We start from the raw sequence: 10,277 nt of genomic DNA on the forward strand, positions 1-10,277 counted from the left end.
AAACAAGTCATTATTTCTTGGCCTGGTGAAACTAATAGACATTTCTCTCTACACCCGCCAAAGTCTTATATTAGAACGCAGCAGTGGTGCTTTTGGGCGGTCGTCACTGAAGTTCTGGCGGTGGCCAACGTCGGAAAAAGCGAGACGCTCCCGTTCGTTTCTCGTCTGTCTTAGGCCGTCTTACTTTCCGCTGGCCGGTTCGTGTTGTTGTTTGTAAGTAGCGGTTTGGGTTCCATTTGGTCCGCGACAAGCTCGATCGAAGTTCCATCGAGTGTATGATCGATGGGTACCTTTTTGCGGGAAGTGACTACCCCTGAAACAATTTGTTACGTAGGAAGCGACACCGGCTTCCTCCACCAGGCTGTTCTCTGCTCGTCAGTTGCCACACTCAGAGGAGGCGCTGGTGATACTGGGTCCGCTCATCTTCTTAGAACCTGTTTCAAATACTCGCAAGTCGACTTGCTCTTTCGCAGTGGTGTTAGTTCAAAATAATCGGAGTAACCTATGGTACCCTACTCTGACGATGATTAAAGAAAAACTACAGCGTCCTTGTTTTCGTGTTGGCGAGTAAATATATAAGATTATCACATAATAGCTTTTCGAGAACTTCCAGACTCCTCGACGCGTCGATGATTTTTCGAGTTCTTTCCTATGAACTGTTGGTCCTCTCGCTCTCATATAAGAGGGTGACATCACGCTGACTCTTGTTGACCTTTCTCAAACCAGCAATAGATCTGTAGACCAACTAAACTCATTTAATGACAATGGTTGTAAGTGATAGCCATTACCCGCGTGCGGGAGTCATTACCAACCGTGCGTTGCCCGTCCGAGACCGATCAGAGCGAACTACCCAGCCAGAGGCGGACTGTCAGGGCGCGCTTATGTGCGTTCCTTGCTACCAGTGCGGTAGTGCTGTTCTTGAGAGCGTGGGGGGGGTAGATATGTTGTCTGTGTCCCGACTGACGTGGTGAGTGTCAGGTTTACGACGTTTCAAAACTTCACCGCAGACAGTACTTCTACCAACGAGCGTGACAGGACAGCTGTTTGGCGTGAGGCCTTTTTAACCAACACTTTGTGTCGTCACAGGGTCCCCGGAAAGGAGAGGAGCTCAGAACTCAGACGTGCTCCTAACCGAGCTTGATGTCGGTCTCTTAGCGCCACAATATCCGACTCGTTTCACAACGCGGCAAAGATGGCTGGACGATGGGGTTTAGTGTGGAAGGACGTCAGATTTCCCTTTGCCACTGCTCTCGACGGCCTCCGGTCTTGCCTTGGTCCACTGTTCTTTGAAAATTCTGCACTCCATCAACTTTTCGTTAACGTTAGCCATTTTTGCTGTCCTGAACACTGACAGTTCTCTACGCGTGCGTTGTCTGTCACTCACTTGATCTCCATCATGTCGGGTGACGACAATTCGGCAAATATAGTGCATTTTATTTTATAACTAAATATAATTTTTTTAACTGAAACAAAATCAACAAAATACCAAACGCAGACATGTTATTATTTTCCAAAAACCAATTTGAAAAAAATAAGCCATGACGACTTTTGGGGATTTGCCTCATAGGGCCGGTTCAAGTAGTGGGGGGCAGAGGGGGTGGGGGCCGGTCAAAGGGGGGTGGCGGGCCGGATCCGGCCCCCGGGCCGTAGTTTGGTGACCCCTGATTTAGATGATCCAGAAGAGGATTGGGAGAATGTCATATGGTCAGATGAAACCAAAATAGAACTTTTTGGTAAAAACTCAACTAGACGTGTTTGGAGGAGAAAGAATGCTGAGTTGCATCCAAAGAACACCATACCTACTGTGAAACATGGGGGGGGGAAACATCATGCTTTGGGGCTGTTTTTCTGCAAAGGGACCAGGACGACTGATCCGTGTAAAGGAAAGAATGAATGGGGCCATGTATCGTGAGATTTTGAGTGACAACCTCCTTCCATCAGCAAGGGCATTGAAGATGAAACGTGGCTGGGTCTTTCAGCATGACAATGATCCCAAACACACCGCCCGGGCAACGAAGGAGTGGCTTCGTAAGAAGCATTTCAAGGTCCTGGAGTGGCCTAGCCAGTCTCCAGATCTCAACCCCATGGAAAATCTTTGGAGGGAGTTGAAAGTCTGTGTTGCCCAGCGACAGCCCCAAAACATCACTGCTCTAGATGAGATCTGCCTGGAGGAATGGGCCAAAATAGCAGCAACAGTGTGTGAAAACCTTGTGAAGACTTACAGAAAACGTTTGACCTCTGTCATTGCCAACAAAGGGTATATAACAAAGTATTGAGATGAACTTTTGTTATTGACCAAATAATTATTTTCCACCATCATTTGCAAATAAATTCTTTAAAAATCAGACAATGTGATTTTCTGGATTTCTTTTCCTCATTCGGTCTCTCATAGTTGAGGTATACCTAGGATGAACATTACAGGCCTCTCTCGTCTTTTTAAGTGGGAGAACTTGCACAATTGGTGGCTGACTAAATACTTTTTTGCCCCACTGTATATTGGTTATTTTGTTTTCACAGATCTGATTATTTGTATAAGCATGCAAGGATGGGCAGTTACATTTAATGTTAATGGACAGGTCAATGTGCATAGGTAAATAACTCTATACATGGATAAAAATAAACAAATAGAAGTGAGGAAGGCAAGACATTTCTTAGCTAAAAACTTATCAGAATGAAGGCATATTCAGGGTTAACTCCCTTTAAATCTAGCTGACACTAACCTATCTTGTAAAAATCATAATCTATTAACCTTATACCTTTCCTGCCCTTTTTAGTAAGCTATCATTTAATTGTTGAACTGCTTTCTGTTTACATGCCAGTGTCACCGCTCAGCAACACTTCAGCGATTAGCTAAAAGGCCCTTCAGGCTGATGACTGAGTGTCTGTGGGGCCTCCAGCACTGTCACAGCTCATGCTGTTGCACAAACAACTTGATTTTCCCTTCAGTGCATGCTTTTACATTATTCCCCTGCATTTTTACATTTCAGTCGATCCCAGTTTTGTTGTTTCAGGCAGGAACAAGCAAGTAAACATGTTTAACAAATACATGCACAGATCTTTTACGCAGATAACTGCAACATTGGAGCTCTCCTTTATATCAGGCAGTTTCTCCTCCATTTAATTAGCTCACTAACCCAGAAACACAAATAAAATTGGATCACTCTGTGGGTCTGTTTTTAAAAAGGAGAACAAAAAACAAATCAATGTTCTACTAATTTTGAGAATCACATTGAATGTATGCCAACTCTCTGGCATGAGCTATTAACAACATTGACCAGAATCTATTTAACACATTTTCTACTATAAAAAGAGCACAAATGTACCAAAAATAGACCTATATGTATCTAGACCATTGTCAGATACTGTCCCATTGCTGCAAATAGGCTAATTGCTCTTCAAAAAATGGGACAGAGAGAACGAAAGCAGGAGAGAACGAAAGAGTGGGACAGGAGAAAGCCTTCATGCAGGTATGGAGGGAGACGATTACGATGAAATTGAGCAAAATACATTTCAATTTGGGAATATAAACTGTTTTCTGTTGAAAATAACTGGCAAGGGAGGAAGATGGCGAGAGATGGACGTAAAGACAAAAAAGGGCAAAGGACATGAGGAGGAAGAGATGCAGAAGCACAAAAAATAATGCGGAGGACCTAAGGAAAAACCTACAGTCTCCTAGCAACGTCATGATATGCTGAGAATAAATAGCCACATAAAATGCAAATTCTAAGTTTTATATGGGATGACACACACACACACACACACACACACACACACACACACACACACACACACACACACACACACACACACACACACACACACACACACACACACACACACACACACACAAACTGCTGAAGCAAGAAACTTTTTTATTTTCTGAACATTACACGTGCTGATGTTCAGAGCACTGAAGGAGGCAGAAGGTGCTCAGCATCACACATGCCCTCATTGTTTTGTTTTTGTTTAACTTCACAAAATTTTTAGGCTGCTGAGGGGATTAAGCAAATGTTAACCTAATAACATCACCTGAAAACCTGCTTGATTGATTTAAAGAAAGAAGAATGTTTGACTTCATGTCGTTTAAATCTAATGTTCTCTCTTATTCATAGAGGACACACTGCTTTCTGGAGCAGCCGTGGATCTGCGCAGGAAGAGGGGCACCTCACATGGGAGTGTGTGACCGTGTGTGTGAGGGTGTGTGTTCAGGCCTCCTGCCGTCGCCCGCTCTTCCCGGACAGGCATGGCGGGGGTCCGGAAGCTCGGCTCCAGGAACCAGAGGCCGTGGTCGGTGTACCGAGCCAGCACCTTCGAGCTGTCCAACGAGATGATCGGACTCGCTCTCGCTGGTGAGGAGCAGCATCTCAAAATGAAATTGTTTCTAAAAAAATGTCAAAAATACGAATGTATTTACATTTCTAAATCTAAAGAGAAAAGTAGCACATTCTACAGATACATTTTTGTCTTGTGCCTGAAGTCTTATTATATTTTAAATTAGATATATATATACGTTTTTTTTAAATTTATGCGTCAACATCTATAAAGTTCATGAACTAATCTGTTTATAATCACTATCGCTTAATGGCTTAGAGATGTTGTTAAAGGATTATACACACCACTAATAAAACAATACTAAAAACTATGTAAATGCCTTTGAGTAAACAAAAAACATAATTTCAATTAACTTTCATAATTTAACACTATCAAGGGATGGCCAGTGTTAAAAAAGAGCCTTGCTTTTCTCTCAGCCACTTGCAGCATCACTACATTTCAAATGACTCTCACAAACACAGAGTATTAAACCTGTAGGTCACCTCTTGAACCACAGTGAACCACCCTGAAGCAGACCATAATGAGTCCAGAGGACCGTGATGTAATGTTATATACGTTAACGTATCCCAGTAGATATTCCAGTTAGTTTAAGAGTCTGCACTGCTTATAGCTCAGAGGAGAATTCTAAACAAATCAAAGTGTGACGAATCGTTTCTCTTTTCAACCTGGTGGTCTAATTGCTATCATCTACATATATCAGGGATGGGCAAATGGCGGGCCGCGGTCCGCATGCGGCCCCCACCTCCTCTTTTTGCGGCCCTCAGATTAATTTATGAGCAACGTAATTAATTAAAAAAATATATATTTTTAATTTTTTTTTACTTGTAGTAATTATAGTGTCCACTAGACTCCTAATTACGTCGCGAGCTGCGTACATGATTTCAAATACCGCGAAATAATCTGTAACGCATTTGTGTGTATTGTGTTTGTTTCCCGGGGAAACCCTCACAAGAATTACAGGCTGTTGTTATGCCTGCTGTGACGTTAAGTTGCCTCTTGTAATTATGCCTTTACAAGCTTAAAAGTTGTATTAATCATCTGAATTTGGCGAAACAAGTTTAATATTCTTAAAACCAAGACTTTGTTTATTTGAAATCAGATGAAAACAAACTGTCACGGACCCTGCCGTGTTATCTATGATTACTACGCTTTGCATTCATAATTTCAGAGGGAGGGAGGGGGAGTGGTGCTGAGGAACAGCAGAGTGCGGGCTGACAGGTGTCTGTGTTGACATTCCCCTTATTGTGCGTCAGCAGAGACGGGCTACAAGTGTCTTAGGTTCAAGTTAGACAACTAATGTCTGGGTTAGTGTTCATGACTTCATGTGTATGTCATCTTAATGGTTAATCTCAATACACACACATTTTCCGTGTTTTCCAATAGTTTAAAATAGTTTTATTCCACTGTTTAATAACCTGTTCAATACAAACATGCCACTTGTAAAAATGAAATAACATTTCTGTGAACTGATATTTGTTACAAATATCAGTTCACAGAAATGTTATTTCATTTTTACAAGTGGCATGTTTGTATTGAACAGGTTATTAAACAGTGGAATAAAACTATTTTAAACTATTNTATTTCCACCGTAGGGCTAAAAAGTATTTTCTTTGCGTTCAAGGTCACTGCAATCAAGATGCACAAAAAATGGCGTTTTCTAAAATCTGCTTTCGCCTATGCTGTTGCTGAGGTTGGCGGCTGAAAAATAAGCCACATCAAATTATCCTCTGAGATGTTATCAGTGGTGGCGTGTGTCCTACTATTACATCAAGGTTATGGGGGTGTGCAGTGATTATGGAGAGGGAGATTAGAGAGAGAGAGAGAGGAGAGAGAGAGAGAGAGAGAGGTGAGAGAGGAGATGAGGAGGAGAGAATTTTAACTACAAATCCAGAAACGATCAATTAAATTTGGCTACATCTAACAGAGAAAGTGACCCCTCGCACGCACTTCTACCACCACACCACAGCCCTGCAGCATCACAGAGATGAACAAGAGTTCCACTCACTCAGCTGGCTCCCTGACACTCTGTTCACAAACCGCTTCAAACTGTGACTCAGCGCCAGGGCTAGAGCCCACATCTATCAGATCAACCAGACTGATAAACAAAACACACACACAACACTACCTCACTTCATTGGAACACTGACTCACAAACACACACGTACAATGTATTCTGTTGATGTCATTGATCAAACCTTTGTCAGTTAACGGAGATTTGTCCCAATGAGGATCATTGATCACTTTTTCATTCTGAGAGAGACATGCAGCATATGAAGCTTCCACTATAACATATGACATTAAAAGATCATCATCATGTTTAACCGGTTTACAGGGATACATTACCATAGTTATAGAGGATTTAGGGCAGAGTGGAGGCCCATAGTATCAACAATCGATGTCATTTAGAGACCTAGCTTCTCTGAAACATGCCCGAGACATGGACCACTTGCTCGAGTTCGAAAGAGGTTCTTGCTGATATTGTTCAAATGAACAATGGAGCGCGCATACATAAAGGACTGTCTATGTTAGTAGTGGACAGTCCTGGCACCTCTTTTGAGCACATCTAACAAATAGCTACATGCATGACGATGATCAGACAGTAGGCGCTTGCAACTCTCTGCTGTGATCAGTGAACAGACTGTAATACGGAGTTTACACAAAGCTTTATAAATAAACGTGTGCTCTAATGATGAGCCTCTAGTTACAGTACAGTGGCATGGCAAACCTGCCTTGGCATACAGCAGTACAGATGATGTGCTTAAAGTGCTTTCAATTCCCTGTATGACAAGGATCTCACGGTGTGCTGCTGATAGGCGGCTTTTTATGCGTATTCTGGGCCCCTAAAAGGCCATAGGCCACACTGTGGCTGTACATACTACCTAGGAGCGCCGCGTGTTTACTGTGTTAAAACATGGAGAACGTTGTTATCCAATGGTACAGCACTGCCAGTGCTCATACAGTGGGTTTGTTGTTCATAGCAGGCGTGGGTACCAGAACACATGGCCTGCCAAAAGAGGGCTATCATGCCCACAGTGTGATGGAATGCTGACTTGTGGTCAGGAGCAGCATTTTCCGTGCTCACCATGACAACTTAAAAGTTTCATGAACACTCAGAGTCGATAACATTTGATGCCAAAGACTCAACCATAAGCCATCGTCGAATAGAGACAAACTTGCTCAATTCGAGACGTTTAGAATACGTGGTTCTCTGCTTATAAATGATGTTGCATTTCAGGCAGTAATGTTACTGTCTCTGAGCGCCTGGTCCATGTCAGAGGTCACGTTTGTCTCTTCCCACAGTAGATCAGAGACAGGGAAAATATGGGAATAAAATAGGGCAGCATGCGATGCCAAGGTTCAATCTACGCATGGTAATATGCAGATATACATCTGGCATATCTGCTGGTGGTATGTCATGATATTATATGAATGGAATGCAATCTGTTTTCCTTGTAACGATAACACATGTTCTTCAGGGAGTTTTTTTATAACTCTTTTATTTATTTGTCTAGCGCTGCGAATGCTGTTTACGCATTGGTTGCTTATAGTACTACAAATCTATTGAGCTTCCCCTTTATTGGTGTAGACATGCTCGTTTCTCATCGAAGCTTTGCCTTCACCCGAGACCTATGACTTGGTGTTATCATCGCCCTTATAACAGAGAAATGTTCTTTGATGGCTCCTCCATAGCTATCAGCTGTGAGCTACAGGGATGACATACACCATTAAAATCATCGAAAGACTATCAATCACCTGCTCAGGAATCGATGGTAACCTTGACAAGGTTAAGTGTGTCACAAATATTTACATTGGCTAGTTGTCTTCTTCAAATATTCAGCTTTTTTATAGACTCTTTGTTCTAACATTGACCGAGTCAATAGCAGAACTGCAGTGACGCTCGTCGTAAAACCAGTACGTAAGCTTTAGGCCATTTTTTTAGCCACTAGGTCCGGTGATCATGTGTTCTCATTAAAAGCAATGCATAAATTTTTTCCATAAGGCGTTTTGGAACTAAAACTGCATATACCAGTCTCTGATAAGACAAATAGTCACAATTACGATATGTTTCAAATTATAAATAATTCATTTATATTTTTAACTCAGAAAACGCGTAACATTTCCATATAAAAAAAGATCTTTTGGCCCTAAATTCCCAAAACCAAAGGGGAAACATGTATGGTATTGGGTTGGACTGAAGCAAAACTAAAAGGTGTAACACAAATGGATTGACATTTCCCATACTTTATTCTTTGAAATAAAGAGTCAAGCAAGACGTGGGCGCGGGTCAAAAATGAACCCAGAGGGCACAAGGTGTGATTATGTGTTGTTATTAAAAATATATAAATTATTCAAAAAGGGCCATCCTTACGTAAACTTTGGACATATCCAGCCTCTGATAAGACAAATAGTCACAATACAATATGGTCAAATTAATTCATTGTTTCACTTTTTTTTTTTTATCAGAAAATGGTATAATTTCATATAAATAAGGGTCTATCAGCACTAAATTCCAAAACTGAGGGAGAAATGTGTGGTAATGGGTTGTACTGAGGTAGAACTAAAGGTGTAACACAACATTTATTCACATTTTATACTTTATGCGTTAAATATCAAACAAACCAGATGGGGTCATTTTTGACCCCAGAGGGCACAAGCTGCATAGTAATCGGGAGGACATTACGAGGGTTAAACCTAAACAACACAATCCTACATTTGTGAGCACAATTTTAGGTACAATTACCGCATCAGATCCATATGGATGAAAATAGAAAAGTGTCATACCTGAGCGCAGCAGGGGGTCTTTGCATAGCGAGGCGTACTTGATTCTGACTCCCATCGACTCTGTGAGGCTCTCATCGACCGGCAGCACCGTCTGCAGGACACACACATGACCAGGTGTTACACAGAGTCACCTAACACCTTGATCAGCCGTTAGGCCTATACTCACAAACCTCATCCACACACACATGTCCTTTCACTGCCCTGTGCGGCTGTGTGACAACTTCATCTCTACATATACAAGGCTAAGTGTCTTTTGTTGAATTAGAAAGCACTAAACAAACACAGACAAACAGGAAACACATTTGTCACATTAGTCGAGAGGCGATGGCCACCAACTGCCGGAAATACGACTCACTAGTAAATAAACTGAAATGACAAAGTATCATCTGGTCTGTTGTCTTTCAGGCATACGGGGCCAGCAGTCAGAAATGAATCTAGCTGAGGTTTAATGATGAGTGTTTTTTTTATATTTACCCTCAACAGATGACAATATTTTTTCTTTAAATACAGAATTGAAATGTTTAACCGAATGCTCCAGGAGGACCGTGTCCCTCACCCGCCCGTTGATGCCGTCTGGCAGCCAGCCGGTCGACACCCTCTGGTCTGCTCTGTCCTCCATCTGCCAGGCAGCCACGGTGATGTTCCCCACGCGCTCGTTCTCCGCTGATCTGTCCAATCAAACACCGGCACAATGTGTATGGATAGAAATGAGATAAAAGTACTTCTATTTTTTTGTAAATTAATTTAAATAATGAATTGTTTACTCCATGATATGCCAAAAAAAGGGGAAGAAAACTAAGATGATAAATCAACAAGGATATAAAGCAGAAGTACCAAAACAAGTAGATTTGGAGAATACATTTGTATTGACTAAATGATTAATCAAATAACAGTTTCAATGTCAGAGAGTGTGTGTGTGTGTGTGTGTGTGTGTGTGTGTGTGTGTGTGTGTGTGTGTGTGTGTGTGTGTGTGTGTGTGTGTGTGTGTGTGTTCAAGTGAAAAAAAAGGGGACAGATATGGCCTCACTTCCCCAGCTGATCTCATACATAAAGACCCTCTTATTTATTTGACACGTTTTCTAAAATGATAAGTTTAAATATGCAAATGAGGGTTTATTTTACTAAATATCTGCTTATTTGCATATATGTCCAGAACAGAAATG

The 10,277-nt window shown here is 41.7% G+C and overlaps 2 long non-coding RNA genes across 2 annotated transcripts in view; one reads left to right on the top strand and one right to left on the bottom strand.

The window, feature by feature from the left end:
- LOC104963058 (uncharacterized) overlaps positions 1–4,350 on the top strand; it is a 15,828-nt gene extending 11,478 nt beyond the window's left edge. The window contains exon 3 of the long non-coding RNA XR_800272.1: positions 4,113–4,350. This is a non-coding gene — a long non-coding RNA (uncharacterized lncRNA). The remainder of the gene's footprint in view (positions 1–4,112) is intronic.
- A 4,770-nt stretch (positions 4,351–9,120) lies between these two features.
- LOC104963061 (uncharacterized) overlaps positions 9,121–10,277 on the bottom strand; it is a 23,338-nt gene continuing 22,181 nt past the window's right edge. Inside the window, exons 3-4 of the long non-coding RNA XR_800273.1 lie at positions 9,671–9,782; positions 9,121–9,205 (exon numbers count right to left, since the gene is read on the bottom strand). This is a non-coding gene — a long non-coding RNA (uncharacterized lncRNA). The remainder of the gene's footprint in view (positions 9,206–9,670; positions 9,783–10,277) is intronic.

Source organism: Notothenia coriiceps, unplaced genomic scaffold (genome assembly GCF_000735185.1).
Source record: "Notothenia coriiceps isolate Sejong01 unplaced genomic scaffold, NC01 NC01_scaffold00035577, whole genome shotgun sequence".
NCBI classification, from domain to species: domain Eukaryota; kingdom Metazoa; phylum Chordata; class Actinopteri; order Perciformes; family Nototheniidae; genus Notothenia; species Notothenia coriiceps.